This window comes from Phaenicophaeus curvirostris, chromosome 2 (genome assembly GCF_032191515.1).
Source record: "Phaenicophaeus curvirostris isolate KB17595 chromosome 2, BPBGC_Pcur_1.0, whole genome shotgun sequence".
NCBI lineage: Eukaryota > Metazoa > Chordata > Aves > Cuculiformes > Cuculidae > Phaenicophaeus > Phaenicophaeus curvirostris.
The window spans coordinates 79,374,416-79,398,315 of record NC_091393.1 but is presented as its reverse complement, the minus strand read 5'-3'; the positions used below and the strand labels follow the sequence as shown (position 1 = coordinate 79,398,315).

Genomic DNA, 23,900 nt, shown 5'->3' with positions numbered 1-23,900 from the left:
TTCCCGCACCTCCTTTGTGACCCCCAGCCTCCGCACCCCCGAACACCCGGGCCTCGGCGCAGGAAGTAGCGAGTTGCGGGAAAGGGTGGGGTTGCCCTTTTGAAGAGGAAAGGGTAGGGGAAGGTGGGTGGCGAAAGGGTGGAGGTGGGGGGGCGGCCGCCATAGGGACTATTTGTCTTCGCGGAAGAGGATTTCAGAAAAAATACCGAGGCGTGCTGCGGCTCCATAAGGAGGGCGCCGATTGGCGGATTCGTACCTGCAATGCGTCACTTGGACATGCACAGTCTGCGCTGGGAAGCGCTTACACCACCCCCCCCTCCTCCCTCCCCCTCGCCCCGCAGTGCGTGTGTGTGTGCCACAGCCCCTGCCCGGCCCAGTGCGGAGGGGCCCGGCCATCGCTGCCCCATTTTGTCGTGTTCCCCCCCCACCTCCCCATTGCGGGATGGAGGGGTGGGTAGGGGGCTGCAGCGCGGCCGCCTCAGAGGGCGCCATCCCTACCCCCCTCCCCCATCTTCCCTCCCTCCCTCCTTCCTTCCTTCCATCAGGGAGGCTCGGCTGGAGCGGAGCCCGCGGCGCTGCGGGCCAGACTTGGGCTGCGGTTTTCTCTTTGGTGCATTACCCTGAGGCCAAAGGGAAACGCACCTGAGAAACGTTATACCCCCCCAGAGAGCGCCCTGCCAGCGCGCTCTGCAGCCTTATCTCACTCTCTAAAAAATGAGACTTTTATTTAATCCATTCCCATCTTGCTCTGGAAGCCAGAGATGCTTTATCGCTAGTAGCGTTGCTTAAAAGAGCAGATCCCCCCTCTTGCAAACCACAAACACCCTGAGAAAGGACGGATGGACGCCAGTTCTCAGCTGCCAGCTCTGCTCTCAGCGGAGTTTTCTCTCTTTCAGCAAAACAAGTGAAAATTTCGAACCTGCAGACGTGTTTTCCAAAGCATGTAGTGGACTGGAAACCAACGGATAATGCAACAAATCGCTGCGGTGTTGGCTGGGGGTGTTGAAAGAAGCCCTACCTGGTGCCTCTGAGAACCACAGTGCTTATTTCAGGACCATAAACAGGTTATTAAACTTCGGTGGACCTGAGTCCGGGTTTTCTCATGCAAGTTTGAATATAAATTAACAGTCACATTACAATTAAAATTAGCTACTTCCATATCTATTGCGAGGATCGTTTAGTTGATATTTACACAGTGCCTATAAACGAACAGTGTTCTATACCTGCCTGCTTGTTGCTGCTGTTACACAAACCAGAGCGATGTCTCTTAACACGTTAAAGAGGCTTCACTCATCCCTGCTCTTTCACAGTCATTTTGGTTCACAAGGCGTATTAAAGGATGTGCTTCCGAGGGGACTGACAAACCAGCTCTTAACAAAATTTCTGTGAGTTTTCTCCTCTGAATATGAATGGAAATTCTCAGGCCTGCTCTCCTCTCAGAGCTAATCCAAATTCAGGAACAAAGGGGAAAACACCCAGAACAAAACCTGTTTTTTTAAAAACAATTAAGATATTCTGATGTTCCCAACTTTTTCACAGTCCCAGAGGGTGTGAATCACTGCAGACTAGTTCTTGACCGAAAAAGTCATCACCCACCCTAGATTTGGGATAAAAGTGGCATAGCACCACTCAAGGTGTGTGTATGTCGCACCCTCAAATCTGGAGCAGAGTGCTGGTGTGTCTGTCTGGAGCAAAAGCATCTTCTGTGGAGATGGTCCTGGCAACAAAATGCCCACGTGTGTGTGATGCTGATGTACCCAGCCCTTTCCTTCGTGTTGGTCCTTTATCCTCACAGCATCTTGGAAAGGCAAAACATTGTGACACCCAGCTTCACAGGTAGGTTACTCAGGTGCTAAGGCTCAAGGAATTGATTGAGACCAGGTATAGAAACATTTCTGTGAAGCAGGTCCTGAGAGATTTGATGAAAACTACGTGGAAGGGCTCTGCCAAGACAGTGTGATATGCCTGAGTCCTGTTCCTGGAGTTTGCCACTGGCCATCTCAGGACCTTAGAGGCTGCAGGAAACACGAGGCCCACAGCATAAATATAATGAAGGCTCTTTAATTATCATATTAAAGGCCTGTCCAGGAGGAAAAATTCCAGGTCCCAGAGAACCTGACCACCATACCATTTATTTCTGTACATGTCCACTAAAGTATCTGGTACCTGTAATTTATTAAATTCTTAATACTCTTTTTAGTTACATTCCGTTTTCTCTAAGGGTGGAAGAGGTGGTAATTCAGAGCATCCTCTTTCTGCTGTACATTCCCAATGCGTCCTGGTTCCTTTATCTCTTTCTCTCCCCTTTCTCTGTTCTTATGTGTCTCCTTTTTTCCATCTGCATTTTCCTTCAGCAGCACCCATTTCCTGTGGGTTTCATCACCACCCCCACCCTGCTTCCATCTGTTGAAGAGATCAGCCACGAAGTTAACTTGCAATTACACTACCACTGAAATTACACCAACACTTACAGTGGCATTACTAAGCATTAAAGCGAACACCCCAGTGAAATTAATGGAAGAGAGGGGAATTCACCCCTGTTACAAACAGCTTGTCAGCATTCTCAAGTAGGTAGAACAGAAGCTTCTCAGGTATACTCAGGCCAGGGTCTTCTCTTGGTAACCTAGAGAGGCAGAATTGCTTTCCAGCAGCATTGCTGTCACTCCCTGCAGCTTGCATGTGCCGTGAGAGGCAAGGAAATGCATCAAATGACCAGCTGCAGCTGCAAGCTGCGACTCTGACACCTCTGGCAGAGCAATAATAGGAACTGACTGTAATTCCTATGCTGCAATGGTCCTGTACAGCTCTATGAACTCATGCTTTTTAACGTGATAATTTGTCTCTCTCCCTGGTATGTAATTTAATAGGTTCATCAACGTTTGTGCGCTATGTTTGGATATTTTTTTTTTCCCTCCACAGAAATACAGCCTTACAAAAGTCCAGTTTCAGGATTGGGGCAACAAATTAGAAAAGCAATTTGTGTTACAAGGTTAGATGAGCTGTATATGCCAGCAATTTTCACAGTTGCTGTACATGATGTATTTAATATTGTGTAAATTGAATTAATTCAGTCATTTTAATAATACTTTAATGGATTGTGTGGAAGACCCTGCCTCCTTATACAAACATGGTTGTGGGAATAGCTGGGCTTTTTCCTTATGTATTTGGGCTGTCCTTTGTGCCTGATGCCTGAAGCTCTCTCACCTGCACTGCATTCTGGTCCCGCTTTAGATAAACATCCCTCCAGGCACATACCACTATGGGATATACAAGCTTAGATAGTTGCTATAGATCAAGACACAAATTCAGATATTTTCCGTTCATGAGTTTCCCTTTAGAAAAGAAAAAAAAAACCAAACCATTTCTCGAGACACATACCACTATAAGACATACTAATTTAGACAGTTGCTATTGACTAATACACAAGCTTAAATATTTGCCACTTACCAGCATAGTGCCCAGAAATCATTGGGATGGGACTTCTTCCCTGTAGAACAGGACAGGGGATTCCTCCCACTGCTTCTGCTTCTGCAGGAGGTGGGTGGATGAGAGCATGAAGCGGCTGAAGTCCCAGGCAGAAGAGGCTACATTTTATGTTGCTTAGCTTTGTCAACGCTGAGGGCAACGCAGGCCTATCTGCATTAACATATCAGTGACTGGTAGCAAGGCAGCTCCAAGCAGTGTGGTGCTTGACATGAACCCTCCAACACGCTCAAGAAGCCATTCAGATTTTCACTTAGCAGATACAGAGCTCCATTGTGGGGATTACATGGCTCCCCTGCTTGGGGCTAGGTGTTGTAAAGCTGATTTAGGAGACCTAAAGCTGAGTCTTTTAACTGTATTGTGAGCATTCACTAAAACAAAACAGGATGTGAAGAGTTCAAAAATTGAGATAAGGTGTACTCACATAAAACTGAGAGAGGCTGGAGGAAGATATGAAATCTAATTAAACTCTATACTAGGATTAAGACTAGAATGCCAGTGGGACCCAGGATCTTTTCTTTCTTTGTTTGCTTTTTTAAAGAGATAAACAACTGCTTCCATTTTACAAGGATTTCTGATGGAGCATTGTCCATAAATCTGCATTATTTTCAGGACTCCTACAAGGAGAACAGGTCTAGTTTTTTTTCTCACCAGCATATCATTCTGGAAGATGAACAAGCTGTCTGGGCAGAGGCAGTAGGGAACTCCCTTTCTAAACTACGGTCTTGAAGTACAAGAACAGATGACCCTCAACATTAATAATGAGCAAGATCTTGCTTTTATTTTTGTGTGTGTTTCATTTTCTAAAATACCTTTTTTGTGTTTCGTTTTCTAAAACACCTTAAAAAGAGGGAAAGCATAAAAAAACATTTGCTGCAAGATAACAGAAATCTCACAGTCATCATCTATAATACAGTCCTGTTTTCCAGGAACTGAATAACACTTGAAAGAGGTAGCATAAAGTCCAGGAAATTGCATGAAGTATCCCAGTGTCTTCAGATTTTGTAAAGGCTTCTTTATCTTTCCTTTGAAGAGCTGTAAGAGAAAGAGAAAGTCTTCAAGAGTCACCTGCACTTCCACACGTGGGCCAGGCGCTTTTGTCTGTGGGAACTACCACACAGTTATTGCTATCACAGTGCTTACAGCTGCACCGTGTGAGCTGTGAGCTGTTTGAGTTGCATGCTGTGTGTCTGTGGACACGGTACCCACCTGAGTCTCAAACAGAGACTCACTTTGGTTGGATGAATATGACTGAAAAAGCACTTGCAAATGTGCATTGCCATTTTCAATGGGAGAACACTTAAAAAATATACTTATTCACCAACCAGACCACACCATGGTTACAGGCTGGTTTCAGTTTACTTGAAACCAAGTCCACAAAATATTGGAGTGAAACAGGAGCATAATGGAATTCATAAACTTGGCAAAGTGGATCCAAGCAAATAATGCTAAATCCACTGTCTCAACTTCCCCTCGTTTGGAGGTCTAGGAAGACAGTGATCAAGGAAGAATTTGGTAATTCTCCATCTTGATTGGAAGAAATGGCTGGAGGAAAAAAAAAAGCATTTCCAGATCTGAAGACAATTAGTTTTGGTGGCTTTCTGCATGGGAGTTTTGCATCCTAATATATTTTTTCTTTAGTAGCTCACAAAAAATAACAATATGATAGCTAACTGCTACTAAAAAATTACTGGTGAAGGCAAAGCAGTGCTCATAATAGGGTTATTGCTGCAACTTTAATTAGGGCATAGTGCCAAATACTTCTGTGATGAAAACCAAATCAATGTAACAATATTTTCCCATTACCTTTTGTTGGGGGAATGAAATGTCACAAAATATTTTGCTTTCTGCCTGTTGGGGACCAGGACATACGGGACTAATTCACAACAGAAGGCAAAAGGATTTTGTTTAAAATTGATGTGGGTAGACAGATATCTGCTGGAACTGAAGGTTAAGATATGTTTTCATTTTTTAATGATAGCAAAGGCTGAAGCACTTATTACCTATAAAATTTTAAATATACTATAGGATTTGACTAGACTAAACAGTGTACCTACTTCCCTATTTCACGCAAACAGATAGTGTTCACCTAAACTGAAACTGCACTGGAAGTTCAAACCGTGTAATTTAGTCTGTGCTCTAAGGTCCTGCAAGTTTAAAGTGATTTTTTTACCACATGCTGGCGGTTGAAGAACCCCACCTCTGTTGAAGTCGGTAGGCGTTTCATCGGGTCACATCCCAAGCATCTTATTCACTTTTTCCTCTATCTGTACTCAGGCACACTTTCAGAGGAGTATATCCACATAAGGGCTGACTAAATACTAAGCAAACAGTTCAGAATTTGGCTGTCTTTTATAAATAATGACTCAAAGGTTTGATTTAGCTACAGATGAGCCTGAGCCACAAAATTTGCATCTGGCTCCTAACTGTGTCAACTCCCATGACAGAGACTTTTTTTTTCCCCAATGTTTTATTTCAGCCAAAGCTTGGCCTAAAAGTTCATGCAGAATGACAAACTGTGAATCAGAAGCCCGTATCAGTACTCCGGGTGAAGTGCGTACCAAGATAGCCTGCAGCTACATGCCAGCTTGCCATTGACCTTTTATCTGCATAAATAGTCGTGACCTTTGAGCTGCTCAAATTAGTGCTAGCTACTCGAGCAGTCAAGTATCACAACCCTGTTCTACTCAGGGCGCATCATTTTGCCTTTAGCCCCTTGCACCACCTCCTTTGCCAGGTGATGGAGCTAGGCAGGGGCATGGACAGTTTTCTTACCTCTGTGGACATCCTCTGCCTCCACTGCTGGCTGGTTGAGACCATGGTAAAGCCTCACTGCATCGACTGAGTGACACCAAGAAGAATGAGTGAAGGAGCTGACAATCTGCCTTTAGATTGACACTTCTCTATAGGACACAATAAATGTTCAAGTTTGCTCTTGCTTTAATTTATCATGTCCTCCCATTAAAATAAGGCCTAAAGGAGTTTTAAAATGAAAAGATACAAGTCATTACCAAAGGAGTTATTTTTTTGCTAAGCCTTATATTGAGTTGTTTTGCTTAAAAACCGTAGTAGATCGCTAAACAACACATCTCTTTTTAACATATATTTTAATTTTTACTCAGTTGACCATAAGCTGGGTAGGTTTTAATGTGCATTATTTTCTCAGTAGACCAGAGCTAGTATGCTCCCTCATGTAAATAAACTTTTAGTCCTATTTCAAAGTGCATCATTTTTATGCCTGAAGCCGCAGCAGTATTAGTTCATTTTGGAAATAGGTATTTCCAAAGTTTTACAAGCACATTTTTTTTCCAGTTGTTTAGAAGAGATCCTTTGGTTGTTTAAATGACAATATTGACTAAGTTTTTTGGGGAAAAAATAATGGGATACCTTTAAGGATATAAAGCAGGGAAAAAAACCAAAACATTTTCAAGGTTCTCCAAGACGATGACTGCACAGACACATTTCAAAGGGAGGTTAGTATGCCTGAAATTCTCTCCAAAGCTCTTTTCTGATTTCATATAACTAGAGCTTTTTTTTTTTTTGCTTTGGCTATTTTGGTCATGAGATAGCAGATACCAAGTATTTTTCAACCTGATATACATTTTCTGTGTGATGCTTTAAAAGTTCAAATGACTCCTATTACACATTCTGAAAACATTTTTAAGTGCACCAAAGAAAACTGTCAGGCAAATATTGAGATATCTAGTCACTAATCTCCATATTTTTAAAACTAAACTCGAGGGAGTGATCCTGCAAGTAAGAGTGGGAACTGCATGCTGAAGCACATAGTTCCTTTCCAACATTTCTGCCCAAGGCAACAGATAATTGTTCTGCTGCATCATATCCTTCAGCTCTACACCAATGTCTAGCCCATAGTGGATGGGGTGAGCTGAATTTCACCTCATGTTTGAGGAATTGCTTCTCACTGGAAGGGCTGCAATGCCACCCATATGGTCCTTGGTCAGCCACCCAAAAAGCAAATGTCCTGCCTCTCTCCCAGGAGGATGATCTGGACGAGGGCCATGAGCTTGGAGAACAAGTCAGGAAGGTGGAAGACCTGCAGACATGTCTTTGTGCTGTGCAGTTGGAGTGGGTGCAAGGGAGGATAGTGGCTTCCAGCTCCTATTTCTGTAAGCAGTTGCAGAAACAAGACCCAATGATTCTCAAAGTCTGTTTTCCATATTATGGCATCTTCCTCTATAATTATACCTAAGAAAGGGTGTTTGTATTTCATGAGAGAAGCAAATGAAGGGAGGGCTGGTCTGCAGGCTGCTCCTCTGCAGCCACTGAGCCCCTTACACACAAGCAGCATTACAGCTGCAGAGAGGAAAAAATGTGGGCTACTTACTGAAACATTGGCAGCACATCACTGTTTACAACTGGAATTCTTGCTGCCCGCTTTTACCAATGACAACTTAGGACAGGAATAGGAAACTTCACATGATGATGAGGTCAACTTTTTTCGCTTGTCTGATGCCCCTAGACGAGCACAAAGCTGCTGAAGTTAAGATTTATGATTGCTAGCAAAAAATTGAGCTTGAGCCATGATTTTTAGCTGGCTTTTTTTTGTGTTATCTTTCATAGCACTTCCAACAGCACACTCATTTAAAACTTTTAAAAGCCATTTTGTTTGCTTTCATTTGCTCCTCATTTCAGCTCTCCCACTTTGATTAGCTGTGGCCATACCAGCAGCAATTTTAACTTGACCCATTCTTGAGTAAATGAGAAGGCTATGCACGTATTTGCAAAGGGTGTTTAACTTGTGTCTTTCATCTGTGATTAATAATAAATCTACTGAACTATGTAAATAAGTAATTCACTTGCAAACCTGTCACACCAAGAGTAATTTCTTCCCCTCAGAGTTTACACCTCTGAGATATCCCTTCTAATGATTTAATTTCCTTTTGTATACCTGGAGATAAAACCAGTCAGCTAAACAACTTTCATGTGTGGAAGAGGGAGGGCTGCTCAGCTGTTCTCCTCTGCCCCCACCCCACTACATACAACATACACAAATGTGCTTAGAAACGTAAAGTGGGTATAAAATAACCGTTTTGCATGTCACTACTGTTGCGGTAGTTTGTGCATGTGAAGTAGACTCCTGCTTGGCCTTCTGGTTTTGATAGCAGCCCTGTAAAGTCATTCCTACCAAGAGACTAGGGATCTGTTTCTGTTCTCATGCAAATGACATTAGTGGAATTATATAAGCATATAATCAGGGGCAAATGAGAGGAAACTTGTTTGGTCTTTTGTGCTTTGATGGAGTTGGGCTCCTTAAACATGAATAAGGCAGTGCTCTTGTAAGAGATGGAAAGCATGTCACCAGGCAGCTGGCCTCAGAGGACCAGCCACGGCACTTAAGACTTGCAAACCATGCAATGCGTAGGGGTAGCTGGGTGTCAAACAGTGGTTTGAAACAAAAGGAAACACTGAGCACAGGGGTTCTGGATGAAATCCTGTGCCCCCTCCACATTGTCCAAGGGCCTATATCAAAGCTGTAGGGAAGGATCTCCTTATAGCCAGGGATCCTTTCCTAAAAATAATTGTGTGGGATCTCTCTTTGGAAGCAATGATGGGAGTGCTTTCCCTCAAAACCCACCCCAGCACCATTTCAGGCTGTGTGCTTTGCTGGTACTGGGCTAAAGCTCTTTATCCGTGGGAATTCTCCTCCCTCCACCATTTGCTGCATATGTAAAATCCTGCATAAGCCATTGTAGTCTCTGGGATCTGGGGGTGGAGAGAGGAATGGAAGAAATCTTGTAGCAGAATATATTTAGCTTCCATCTCTTCCAGGATGCTCCTTCACACCTCTCAGTTAAGAGCATTCAGCCCTATACTGAGCCATGGAAATGCAGCAGAACTAGCAGAGCTTGCTGCCTTGCTGAATTTATACTGGGCCTGGATTTATACTTCAATAAAGCAGCCTCAGTACTTAAAAAAACATAAAAGGGACCCCCATGTTATATGACAAAAGATGTTTAAACACAGTCCATGGGAGAGAATCTAAGTTCTAACGCTATTCTGCTATACTGAAAGGAAAGTGAAATTTTATGCCTGTGCAGAAATAAAAAGTGAGATCAGGATTCTTGGCTAAAAGGGAAGAAATCACATTTATTTAGCTGCCTTTTGTCTGGGATGTTTTGTCTTTCCTTTTTTTCACTTAACAAGACTGCAGAACTTATTACTTGTCCTTAAGGAGTGCTACTGTACGCAGGGAGTAACCAGCTCATCTGCTGTGACCAAAATGCTGACATTTTGAAATGGACGTTATTCATTGCAACTGCTTTGACTGAGGCTGTTTCACATGGAAACAATTAAGAGGCAGAAAGCATATCATAACAAAGGAATGAGAAGAAAGATCAGGAAATACAAGCAGATTGGGTCATTCTCTAAAAACGGATACAGTATTTACTGTTAGCGATTATAATAAATCTAAGACTTGAATTACCACAGGAGAGCAGAAATGACTCTGAACTGTAGATTTTCTTATGCAATCTAAGAGAACACAGTTCAGATTAATGATGAATGTAAAAATTAGGTCCAGGATAGACTAAAATATAACTTATTTCATATGTATGCAGAATTGAGGGTCACATTTAAAAAGTGGTCACAATGGGAAATTACAGAGAAATAAAAAGGAAAGAGGAAATAAAAAAATATAGTCTGGGTGCATTTCCTTAAAAAGAAGGAAAATGTAAACATACATTGAAGAGCACGCACAGAGATTTGCACATCTTGACCCCAATCTAAATGCAACTGGAAACAAAAGAAGGCTAAAGAATAAAATCCATTTGTAAGAGATGTATACTTTTACGGGCAGAAAATGCCTGATGGGAGGGCTTTTTCCCTTGCTACTGCATGAGAGTGGTCGATGTAATGACTGGAAAGCATATATCATAATAAAGGATTCTGAACACCATTTAATAATTCTGTCCAGTTGAGTAATTAAATTAACAGTGTCAGTGCTATGATGTCAGTCAGACACAGATGGGAGCCAGGACGTCCATGTCCCTAAGTTCCAAAAATATGCATCTGTATTTGCAGAAAAGTTTTGAAATCACTTTCAGTAGCTACCAATGCTCAGTCTCTTAGTGCCATAGGTGCTATGCCTTGGTGCTGTCTGCACACTCACTGAGAATTTCAATATGTCCCAAAATTTGAGTGAATGTAACCTAAACCTGCACTGTCGGGTGGTAGCAAACTGCCATCTAACTATTTCCTCTCGACTGCTGTCTGGGAGACTAATTTCTGTTGCTGCTGAAATCAATTTGAGTTTTATGATTGACCTCACTGGAGCCAGGTTTTGGCCTAATGTCTTGATGTAAGCAGCTAATGTTTTTTCTGACAATAGCTTGGAGCTGGCATAAGTCAGAGCAGAATTATTTAATGCCCTGCAACTGGGTGAACATCCCATTCGTACTATCAGCTTATCTGGCAAAGGGGATATCAGGTGCTGATGCCTTCATTCCTGTTCAAACATCCTGCTTTTCCCCTTAAATAACAGTAATCATAGAATCATAGAATCATAGAATAGGGTTGGAAGGGACCTTAAAGATTATCTAGTTCCAACCTGCCTGCCATGGGCAGGGACATCCCATTAGATCAGGCAATGCCTAAATAGAAGGCATCTCACCTCTTCAGGAAGATGAGAACTCCACAAATGCCCAATAAAACTGGCCAACATGCATCAGCAGGGGAATGGTTGAGGGCCACTACAGACCTGGCATAGTGCCTGCACTGTCATCTTCCATCATCCTGCCCTCCCTCTGCTTCCCCTCCGTCTCCACCACCTTCACAACATGCCATACTCTGCAACCGCACTTGTGTGAAGTTAGCAGAGCTTCAGAAAGCTGTGCTGCCGTGGTGGGGTGGGTGGCATTTGTCAACAGCGCTTTCCCTCTAGCTGCTTCTCCCTTTCTAGAGCATCACTTTGAGGCAGTGAGCCCACCTCCTACGCCTCCTGCCACTCATCCCCAGGCCACCGGCTTTAATGACTCAGGGCAACCACTGAGGTTGCCAGCTGGAAACTCATGTGATTTTCATTCCTTGCCTAACTCTGGGAATACTTTTGCCTACGCAGTAGCGAAGCAGAAGATCTCTTGAGGTAGGCAGTTGGGAGAAGGGGTAGCCCTGCATAGGATGTGAGAGTTGTCCATCTACTAGCTGGCCATAGAAAGCAGGGGTGCAGAACAAGCAATCCTGGGTGCCACTGGCATTTTAGAAAGAGCTACATATTTGACATAATTTCTCCAGAAGATCTCTTTAAATAGTAAAACTTTCACACATTTGTATTCAGAGCTCTTACATTTTTATTTTTAAAGGGAATGTAGGTGTTCACGAACAGTGGGTGTGAGACTGACAGCACTAGACCAGAGCTCTCCATTTGCAGCATAACTGCTGCATTGAATACTATATTGCAAAATCCTGTAGTGAAAATGTCAAGGATTTGAGAGGATCTTCCTATCCCTGTGCTTATTTTGCCTTTGTCCTCACAGCTGAAGCTGCCAAAAAGGGAGCCAGTAGCTAAGATGGCCCATGGATGTGTGTGCGTGCATGCACACGTGTTTGTGTTTATGCTCTTGCTAGAACAGATGCAAGATTATCAAGCCTTACAAACAGTCATTACTTGTAAGCTTTGGCAATGCATTTGGATTCTGCACTCCATTGCTGCAGAAGTCGCTTTTTGCATGGTGTCAGGTATTCCCTGACACATCCTTAAGCAACATCTTTGGGTCTATTTTTTTCTATATTTGCTGACTTTTTGTTCTTAAAAATAAATAGCTTAGACTCAGATACTTGTCTTACCAGGTTTCCAAGGACTGAGGAGACACCTGAAAGCATGCATGCTGATCTCCTAAAGAAAACACATAGCTGAGGTAGCTTATGCCTCTAAACATCATTTAATAGGTGATTCTGTAAATGAGAACTATCATGCTGGGCTTCCAACCCTTTCTCCCACTCCAGCCCACTCAAAAACACTTCTGAAAAATACTCCATGGCAGACTCTCTCTGAACATTTTAAAATGGCTATTTTCATTACTTACTTGTTCCTTGAGCCATCTATTCTGCACACGATAAGGTGAAGAGTGGTGCCAGTATGCTGTGGAAACTTTCCGTTTCTCAAGGTATGTCAGATATATTACTAAATCGAGTTCCTATATTTTCCTCCAAGACTACAGTAGTGAAATTTTCTTCCAGCTATTTCTCTGAATCTTCCAGTCCTTATATGTTAATGTGCTTTGGCTTTCAGTTCAAGTTATTAGGAAGAATTCTTCTTTAGCCTGTATTTTATTTCTCTGCTCCCTTTGAATAATTCAGGGTCAAATTATAATTTTCTCTCACGGGTTCCTGTCTTTTACAGAGAAAAGCAAGATTCTTCTCATTTTTGTCTTTTCTCCCCCACCCCCTAGCTAATTGGAGTGGATTCATTAATGTGCTATGCTTCTACACTCAGCCCTCTGCTAACTGTCTTAAGAGGTGTTTCTTCATTGCACATTCAGTAGTCAAAATGAGAGGTGAATTGAAGCATCATGCCAGTTCTGGATGCTAGAGAAAGCGTAGGCAGAAGCTGCCTGACACAGAGTCCCTCTGGAGGTAGCATCCGCCTGCCAGATTACAGGGGCTGTGGTGAGGCAACAACTGGAAGAAACCATTGCCTGGGTCCTGCCTTTGCTTGCTCCACCTGGGAAATCTGATTTCCAAAGTTTGTCTGCTTTCGTAGTTCTAGAAAATTCTGTTATGCAGACAGAAATTCTGCTGTGTGGAGGCTCTGAACTAACTGCAAGCCCGAAGACTAGCTAAGGGGTGATCTGAGGTCTGCCCCTGCAGAGAAACCATACACAAAGCAGCAACAGTGTCTCTTGCTGCAAGGTCATGTAAGGCTCCTTGTGCATTCTCCTGATTTTATGGTGGGATATTTTGTGATGAGTTTCAGCCCTGCCTTCCTTATGTTAGTTTGGGTTTTTTTAAGTACTTTTTCTGTAGTCAGTCCTCTGAAGCACCGTTTTCTTTCCTTTGAATTGACTGAGAATCTGGGTTGAAGTGGCTGACTGATGTGACAACAAAGGAGTGATTGTCATCAGGTCCAAAGGATTCGATATGCTGTTGGTTATAAAACGTACTCAGTCAGCCCAAGTTCTGTGCCGGATTAATATTTGATGTCATAGGACTTGACTGGCTGTAACTGAAAGAGCTGAGGCCATTGTTGGGAAAATGGCCATCTCCCTTTCAGGGGGAAGTTAGGGCTCATAGAAGCTGACAGCCTGACAGCTTGATCTTCCATTTACCCGTATGCACTAGTCGATGCGACCAGTGACGAAGCAAGTTCCCCCATATTTAATCACTGATAGGTCACATTCTTTCTGCAACCCTGAGGTATTGTGTGCACTTTCAATTATGAGCTACAACTTTGCTTCTTAAAATGGTTTAGAGGATGTCAGTGCATGTCCCCTCATGACCATAGGTTCTCCTTCTCTCTCCTTCATCCCACCTCAGCCATCCCTACCTTTCCTAGTGCCTATGGTGGCAGCAATAGCCTGCTTTCTCTAGGCAAGACAACAGCAGCGGTACTGATCTGCCTCAGACTCCTCCGCTCATCCAGTAGCAGCAGCTGCTATTTACTCATGGGCACAGTCAGTGGCAGTGACCCATGGATCTGGTAAAAGGTAATTGGAAGGGTGCATGTCCAATCGGTGAAATGTCCCCAACTGGGCTCGATAGAGAGGCCCCCAGGCAAGGATCCACTCCAAGCATCGGTCTTTCAACAGCAGGAGGATTCTGGCTTGATGCCTTGCAGTACTGTGCTGGACACCACACGGTGCCAAGGGAATGCAGGGAGAGTCATGCTGGAGGACAGAATTTGTTCTGAGTAACATTTGTGTGCTTGCTACCATTATTTGTTAAGAGTCATTAAAAAACACATAGGATTCAGATGTTTAACTCTGGCCCTGACCATGGGTAAGTGGGAGCCCCCTACACAGTCCATGTAGCTATACAGTAGCCCAGTATGCTCTGGAATCCCAACTTCTCTCACATAAGGAGAATAGGACTTTGGGCTTTATCATCAACACTCTCCTAAATGACCCTGTTTTGTTTGCCTGTTGATCCTTTGTCTTAACTTATCCAAAATATCTCTAGGCTAATGAGGACCACATGCCAGTGACACTTCATATAAAAAGGAAAAAAAAAGAAGTTAGTGTTGTGGCATGTAGATATTAAAAAAATAAATCAAATAAAACTTGGCATTGTAAATGGAAATCAATGGACTGCAAAATTGTATTTGTTCTAGCTGGATAGAGTACTTCTCGAGTTCCAAGCTGTTTGTCCCTTTCCTAGGAGAGATGGGGTCTGCTCCATTTGTACTGTAACTGCCAGGCTGTTGTGAAACATGACTTGGACCTTTTCACCTTCAAAATGGTTTATGCATACAAGGAGAAAAAGAATCTCACAACATCCCACAAAACACAAATCCTAGCCTTCATTTACAGAGGGAGAGAAGGGAGAGTGATATTTTGTCCAAAGCCATGAAGCAAGTCTCTGTTCGAGATGAAATGTTTGGCTCCCTGTCCCTGTGTGAGAAATTCCAACTATGTCCCTCTTAAAATTCTTTCAGTATCTACAAACTGCAAATGGTGTAGTATCTAAATAATACTAATTAATGACAAATCCATGTAGTGGATGATGGTAGCAGGTATACAATTGCCCTGTGATTCCATGTGACAGCTGGATTGCTGTAACTCAGCTCAGGATGCCCAAAGACATGGGAGACAGTGTTGCTTCTCATCTGCACCACATTTAAATCTACTGCTTTTCTGCAAATCTGATTCCTGATTTTTATAAATCTTAAGAAAACTATATATGACCTAGAATTCTGCTAACTGAAATATTTAAATATTACCGTGTGGAACAAATAAAAATATTCCTGTAATGAAGAGCCCATTACCACCAACGTATCTACAATATCTGCTTTTTGTCATCTTTGTTCTGTGGTGTTAGTAGTGAAGGTTATTCATATTACACACAGAAACAAATAGCATTTCTTACACATTCTGACTGACTCTCAGTACATAAAATTACCATACAAAAGCTAAAATATTTTCAAGATTTTTATCATGCTGAATTGCATTGGTCAAAAGCCCTCCAAAACTCCTTTCCCAGGATTTTCACATGTACAGTCCTGAGAACTGAAGTTGGATGGAAAGCCAATCAAATGTACCTTGCGAGGCTGAAGAAGGTTGTTTTCAGGCTGCAGAAGGTACAACTGGACAGGAAGGCTGGAAACCAGAATAAGACCTGCCAGCTCTGAGAACGAGATAAGGTGAAACTAAAAAGAGTAGACAAGTAAAATGAGCACTTCTTAGTCTTTGAAATCGAAACAGATGATGCCTAAGGTTAGAACAATGCATTAGGACAAAATACAAAGGGCCTGGCATTTGTGACTTTTAGTTCTGCAGCCTTTCAGTGCTCTGTCTGCAGGATGAGCCTGTTCCAGCCACTAGGACCAAAGAGTCAGACCTAAAACTGTTCTCCAAGTATTTTAACTGTGTTGAATATGTTATGCAAAGCAATTATAAAAAAAATAGATACTACCTCTGTCCTTGGTATTAAATAGAGACGTTTGGATTACTGCAATCAAATAGGAAAAAAAGAGCATTCATTACAAATATGAATTTACATCCCCTCAATTACAGAAATGATCAGAAGAATATCTTGTTTAAAATTAGCATTCTTTAAGTAAGGCTTATAAATTGAATTGATTAGAGAATAATGGTCTCTCCAACTCTCTGTTCTCTTCAACTCTTGCATGTATTTATTACCAAAGCCTTTAAAATAAGAGAAATTTTTCCTTAAGAAAGATTTTTTCATAAGACATATTAACCATCATTATTTTCAGCCCATATCAAGTCACACAGCACAAATGACTTTGGGCCAAGAGTTATTTTGGGTTGGTTCCACTGGGATGAGAATGCTGACAGAGTCAGGTAATTCCTTACATCAGTGCTCTTGATTAATAGTGAATGCACAAAGCCCTTTGTCCTCAAACTTTTAAAACAAAGGCTAAAGAAGAACAAGGAGTTTTGTTTGCCACTTCAAGTATCTTTTTGCTTCAAAGTACTGTGCCCAAAATCCCTCCCTCAGGTTTTGTTTGAGTGTTCAGCGACACAGTGTTGGGGGCTCCTACAGATACACCCGAGCCTTCTTGGATCTCTGTCCTCTTTCTGTCTCATTTCTACTCCCTTCAAGGAAATTGCTGCCTTCAAATTGATTGATGCTGTAATGGGCAGACTAGCCTCTAGCCAAACCACCCTGCTATTTGGTCCAGATTCCTGAAGAGTCTTAAGAGAAGCCTGCCCAGCGTCGATTGTTTCATTTATCTTTAAGTGAAAGAATGGTTAATTATTCTGTTCTCATCTGAATGGTTGCCATCCATCAGTAACATCAGTCCAACCCCACAGGATACACTGGATCTTTTCTGAAACACCCTAAACTTAATCATCATTGTTGTAAATTCTGTCCCACCGCTATTGTTGCTTCCCAAGACTGTAGCTGGAGAGCTGAGGCTCCAGTATCATTCAGCCGAGCACCAGGGACTCCCCGCACTTGGTACACCCCGCTGTTATTTCCAGACACTGCTTTTCAGAACTTGAAAGCTATCTGAGGCTTGACTTTGCTGCTGCTGCTATTATCTTGACTTTGAACTGGTATTATCTGTGATGGTTTTTTGTCTGTCTGCATCTTCCTCACCTGTAGCTGGGCACTGTAGTAGAAATGTTGCTGAATAGGTACCTATCCAAGACTCCTAGATTCCATCATGCCCAGATGGCATCTGCCATGAACTTGGACACTCCTTAACACTGCCACATTTGCACCGTTCTGTCCAGGCTGGAGACAAAACTTTCAGCTGTCCTATGGACAAAAAAAAAAGGAATTTCTTTTCTTCTTCAGAGGCTACCGGGAGGGAAATACCTGTTATTATGGTAAAGGGAAAGGCCGTCTGCGATGAATGGACAAGCTCTGGCTGTCAGCATAAAACATTCTATGCTGAAGGAGAGGCACATTATTTCTTCAGAATCATAGTCCTCGTTTTTGTCCTTTTTGTTTCCTTTTCTTGTCCATTGGTAAACTAATTTCCCTTATATTTCAGAGGAAGCGTGCTGAATGACAGATCAGAGGCCAGTCACTCGGCTGATGCCAACTGACATCTGTACGTTAAGCTAAACCAAGTGATCTTTCGCCCTTGTAGAACCAAAAGTCAACCATATGTACACAATCCATGCACACATGCACAGCAGCAAAAAAAAAAAACCCAAACCCGGGCGACACCACTCCAAAGATTATAAGTAACTAAGCAGAACAAAGGTCTATCCCTAAATGCTAAAGATCAGTGTAAGGTTTTTTTTTTTATGGCTGATAACACACAGTTCCCCATGGTTAATCTGAGGACTTTTAACAGCCAAACAAAACCCAACAATCAGCTTTTATGTAGTACGTCTCATAAAAAAATTAGAAAGTGCTCTACCGAGAAGGTCAATATTGTTATCTCCATTTCTCAGAAAGGAAAGCTAAGCAGCAGAGGAATGGAGGTAAGGTGCCTTACTTAGAGAGGTGTAGGAGTGCAGAAGACTTCCCCAGTTCAGAAGTCAGAAACAAGGATAAAAAGGCCAATCTTGCTTTACTGGGGTGGTTACACATACAGCCCTGTTTATAGTAGGAGGGCTTCTTAACCACTGCAAACACTAATTCAGCCTCAACGGCTGCAGCAGCCAGGCCTGTGTCTACGCCAGGGGACAGGGAGATGAACAAGTTCCTGCACTGTCAGCTGGAGTATGAAATTACAGCACTTCAGCTGCTTTGTAGGAGCGGCTGCGCACGCGCCCAGATATGCCGTGAAGGCAATGCCGCTCACCCTTCAATGAAGTGATGTAAACCATACTGGTGCTGGGGGAAGGAGCCAAGGAAAGGACAGGTTAGGAAGAAAGCCATGTGGGGGGATTTACTAAATCTGTCACTGGTCAGCTATCCCAGCTGGTGCATCCTTACCACACCTCTTGAAACTCCAGTGTGCAGCTGAGAGCTGGTGCGCTGCAGCCAGTGGTGCCTAAGGCAGACGCGGCACAGTGGTTGCAGCTGTACAGGGTCAGTTCCTCTGCAGAGCAGCCCAAAGGAAAAAGCCAGTCTCCTGAACTCACGGGATTGCTCTTTGACTCAAGCTCCTGCTCCTGGCTGCTCCAGGAAGCAAGTAGATGACACAGCAACAGTTATTGTTTGATTTGAAGCGAAACTTTTTTGAAGCAATTAAATCCACTGCAATAAACATTGGGGACTATGAAAAGAGAGATAACTGCACACATACGTACGGTTAGTGACAGGTTCCTTTTCTTGGTCCTGGACTGATGTTTTTTCTGTGAGGAATAGACTGTCTGTCTGGGAAAAGCCTTGTCTGCAGCTCACTGGCCTGGCCTGATGACCCTAGTTTTCTACTTGCTGCTGGGGATTGTAGAGTGAACCTTTTGCCTCAGAGTGCAGAGTTCTCCACTGGGGAGAGAGGACAGGATTGCTCTCCCTTAGCTTTGACATGTGCAGAGAGCAAAAAAAAAGAAACAGCCAAACCCTTTCAGTATAACTCATTAACCCAAATTACCTTCTGTTCTTATCTCACTCTGTTGAAAAGTCACACTAGGCCTTTCAGGAAGACTTTGAGCAGCCTGCAAAGGTCCTCCACATGACGTTTCAGGCTTGTTGGAGACCTGCCAGTGCCCATTCCTTTACTTGACCAAGCGGCCTCAGCAAGGGAAGCTGTAGCGCCAGGCTCACCTCTTTCATAAGGCTGCTCCTTTTGCCTCCGGCTTACCCTGCATGAATCATGAACTGCGGTTTCCACATTTAAATCCCAGCAACATCCTCTGCAGGCAGCTACCCTGCCTTTCAGCTCTATGTGGGAAGAATCCAGGAGTGGTTAGTCTCCCTATAACGATGTACATAGCAGACTGTGCAGCTATATGTTGTCATGGCGATGCCATGGGATACATCAAAGGGGTTTGCTGGGTGGGTTTCTTCTGCATCACACATTTGTACAGCAATTAGGTTTTGATGAAAATATAGTATCCAAAGTTTTCCAGAGCATAAGTGGAACATAGATCTGTGTCAGAGCAGATTAGGTCACCTTATTCATGGTAACTTGTATGAGCCTTAATTTTTTATTTTCCACTTAAATTACTCCTGATTTCATATCCACATAACATCACCAAGTTCAGAAATTTAAACTAGTGAAAAATGATTGAGGGGGAAAAAAAGCGGGCCATGTATTTTGAAAACCAACAATTAAAAAATGCAAGATGACAGAATATAAAAAATGCAAGATGACAAAATATAATAGACTTCTGCAAATTCAGTGGGAGTGAAATAACCAGTCGGGGAATTGCCCTAACCAGTTAACCTGAGACACCTGAAATCTCCCTCATTTTCCACCTTTACCTATTGTTTGTAAAGTAAGCAATTTTACTGCTTGTGCCAACCTTCTTACTTTTTTTCTATTAATATTCTCACAAATTTAATAACACATGTTTTCATTAATTTAGTTTAAAAAAAATCCTTTAAAAGGAGAAAGTATTATTCATTTCTAAATCCACTTGTCCATAAAAGCCAGATCACGTGGCCAATGGAAATCATCCAAATAGCACAATAAATGCCTGCAATCAAACAGGTCAACAACCTATCAGCTAATTATGTAATTAGAGGCAAACTTGAGAAGCTACCACCAGCTCACAACCTGCAGACCATCTTCGATCTGAGCACTATTTTTAAGATATCATTTTAGTCTTTCTACATTACATCTTTACTCTATAGCTTATCTACCTAGCTATCTAGCTACACAGTTAAATCTCTCACCTATCCAAACTCTCATCTAATTGTGCTAGGTGAATACTTTGATTTTGCTTGGAAGTGACATTCAGCTGTTGGCCTCCTGAAGTTATTCAGACTTGAGATTACTGTGGAGAACCTGCTGCATTTTTCATACCACTGCTAGTGCAGATCCATGGACAGAGAAAAGCTCCCTTGTGTCTGTTGACATGAATAATCCCCAACATTTTTAATATCGCTGCCTTTGCCAGTTGGCTGACACTTGTGCTATGCCACGGATAAAAGCTATTTGATGACAGTTGAGAAATGGACGTGAGACATTTGCTGCTATATTTCCTCTGCTGTATGGGAGCTATTCCCTATTGTTTGTCATGTGCAGGAACGTGAAGATGTTGACGGCAACTCGAACACAGCTAGTGATGATGTGGTGGTGCAAAGCAATACTGGTGAGACCCAAATCCTGTTCTAACAGTCTGCTTCTTATTTATGTTCCTTGAATGGCTTTGCTGCCTATAGGAAGTTTAAGTTATTATAAGTTTAAATAACATACATTTTAATGTCTTTACCTAGCTAGAGTGGCCAAAGTGCCTTCACATCTACATAGAAAAGATTCCTCTTATCACCTGGCTAGGCAAAGTTTAAAGCTTTGTGTGTATCACATAAGCAACAGGATTAATGAACAGTTACTTACCAGCGACTGCTGCTCTTCAAAAGACCTTTGTGTGTTTGCATCTGTGGGGTGTGCACCATGGGAGAACTGCAAATCCTGGTGTGAAGAACATGCACTCCAGGAAAACCACATGGAACAACAGCTTAGGTGACTGCATGAGCGCGCGTGGGGTGTTGTTGCTAGCAAGGAAAAAGTAGGTATGGATTTAAGGTAGAGTACACAAAACAAGAGGGGGAGATGTTTGGCTCATAGAAAACAGGAGATGGATCAAGGTGTCAGAGGAACACAAATTTAAAAAGCAACATTGACCCATTCAGGAACAAGATAAAATAAGCAGAATGAAGGAATGACTGGGAGAGTACAGACAGGCAGAGGAGTGGGAAGAAAAGATCAAAGGCAAAGTAACATTATGGAAGGCCTTGAAGGGGAACACAGGGAGATTTAATTGGAGGCTGAGAGAGACGTGAAATCAGTGGGATTTGAGGGAGACTGGCTGGTGTGTCACAGCTGTGGGATTTTTAGCAGGAAACTTCCGAGCAAAGGAAGGAAAGGAGCACAGACTGCTGCAGTGTAAACAGCAACGGTATTGTTTTATGAAGGTGGACAGTAAGGGAAAGGTAGATTCAAAGATGATTTTATGCATCCTAATACTTTAGGAGACAAAGCTCTCAGATAGTCCATTGAAGCCATTTTATTTCCAAAAAAAGCCCAACAAACATGATGAAGTTTAAAGGACTAACAAGAAGACAAGAGCACATGGTCTGCTCAGCAGGTGAAAGCCCTTAAGAAGCATTTCCAGTGGACTGCAAAAAAATCAACAAGAAAAGAGATGTTATCTTCAGGCAGAACATTCACTTGATTCCAGATCAAGCTGATCCTCACCCTGGGTTTTGCACTTACTGATAAGTAATAATAAGCAGATTTACAGGTTAGTCAAAGTTTTCTCTCCCACTAAGCCCTTAGCAGAAATTTCTAACCCAGCTAAGAGAGGCACTGCACCCTCCCCTATCTTCAGATCAGAGCTGGAGCTGACAAAATGCACCTGCCGTAACGACTCACCAGTAATGCCTCTGCACCTTCAATATAAAGTTTCAAGTACCTGATATTAGCTTGATGTAGGGAAACTCTGCTGTCTCTGCATCCAAGACTGGAGTTTTGCAAAGTGTTAAGCTGTTATGGGGCACTTCGGACCTTTGGGGTGGTGTTGTTGCTGCCTAGGGCTTTGCACGAGGAGAGTTGAGATGGCAATGCTTTATAGCTGTTTCTAGGAAAGTGAGGCTTGTACTCTCCTGCAAATTCCTGAGATAAGAATCTGCATGAAACCAGCTGAAGCAGCATGAGAAGCATTGGATGACATAGGGAATTATTTTCCCCCCAAAAGAGAGGAAAAAATGCTATGCACACATAGACAGTGTCCTAGTGATTACAAGGCAACATAGAATGACACAGCAATGGCATAATTTCCAGAGATGTTGAGCAGAAGATGCTTTGAAAAGCTCTGTTAGCCAGATCAGCTTTTGGGGTGTGTGACTAACAGCGACGGGCCACAATAATTATTTCTTAAATGTCACTTCCAGCACAGTTTTCTCCCGATTATCACTACAGCATATTTCTGGCACAAAGTGCCTCTGTACAGTATATCTTGGTAGTATCTGAAGCTAGCACTCAGCCCTAGGCAAAGATGTTAAAAACAGTATAACATTTTGCTCTTGCAAGGGAGAATCTCACAATGAGGCCATCTGCTACCTTCCAACCAGTGACAGTTCATCCTCTTATTTGCTGATAGAACAGGGGCTGGCAATTAAATAGCAGCCCTTCCTCCTCACCTTCCTCCCAACCTCAACAACTATACCTCTGCCTGCTGTGCTACAGCTCTTCTTATGCAGCACCCACCAGAGATTTCCTTTTTCATCTGGAAAAGGAGAAGCTGCTGTGCTCCCTGGCTGTGCAACTCCCTGCAAATGGCCTCTGTCCCTCTCCTTCTGCCCTGGCTTTTGGCTCCCCTGAGCTACCACCACAGCCCTAGGTGGGGCAGGCCAATGCTGATGTTGCAGAGGATACAGCTGCAGCTCTTCACTGGTGTGATGCTCGTCCCCACATCTTGTCAAGCAGTTCCAGCCAGAAGGGATTCTGCACCTGGTGTGCCTGCTTTCACATAGCTTGAACCTCCCTGGGACAAGTATTCTGTTTCAAAGTAGACTGAGAAAACAACTGATAGGCCATACTGATTTCAGCCTTCCTGCAGACAGGAAAGGAGAGTATCATAATATTATATCTCTAGAAGAAACTGCACCCTAGCATAGACATACCCACCCTACTTCACAATGCATTGGTCAACTGTGGTGGTGTGGAGCTCAGCACAGCTGAGCACCTTCACACTTCCTTCAAAACTAGCTTCTCTCAGAGCTCGAGCAGCCTCAATCCACATCTCTGCAGTCCAGCACAGCTTCCTGGGCAGAGAGGCCACTAGGTCTTTGTCCCACACGCTCCCTGCGCTTTGTCATGCCAGCCACAGCTGCTCTGTGGTTGCATGTAGTTAGTCTCGCCCTTCCATTCCCACCCTGCACCCTCACCCTTGCTGTGCTTGTCAGGCATCCTCCTGTCCCTTACCTCTCTGCAGAAGACAATTGTCTTCAGTAGGCTGCTAGAGGGTAATATGCCTGACTCATAATGGTTTTATTTCTTTAAAGAAAGATGGATATCTCCAAAGTTGGTAATTTTTGTCTCTCAAATTCATAGTCCTGCGGTTGCTGCGATATTGAGCATCTGCGTTACTACAGCACAGTGACTGGATGCAGAGACACGCTCAGAGGCTGAGTGCCAAGCTGGGAGCAGATAAACACGCTGCACACACTGCTTTATAAGCCACAGAGACCTGGAGCAACTC

At 43.0% G+C, this 23,900-nt stretch overlaps 1 long non-coding RNA gene across 1 annotated transcript; it reads right to left on the bottom strand.

Annotated features, from left to right (window-relative positions):
* Nucleotides 1-1,920: 1,920 nt before the first annotated feature.
* LOC138718258 (uncharacterized) lies at nucleotides 1,921-22,982 on the bottom strand. The gene is made up of 3 exons (XR_011337032.1): nucleotides 21,035-22,982; nucleotides 3,908-4,518; nucleotides 1,921-2,403 (listed from the first exon to the last, which is right to left on the bottom strand). It is a non-coding gene; the product is annotated as an uncharacterized lncRNA (long non-coding RNA).
* Nucleotides 22,983-23,900: the final 918 nt, after the last annotated feature.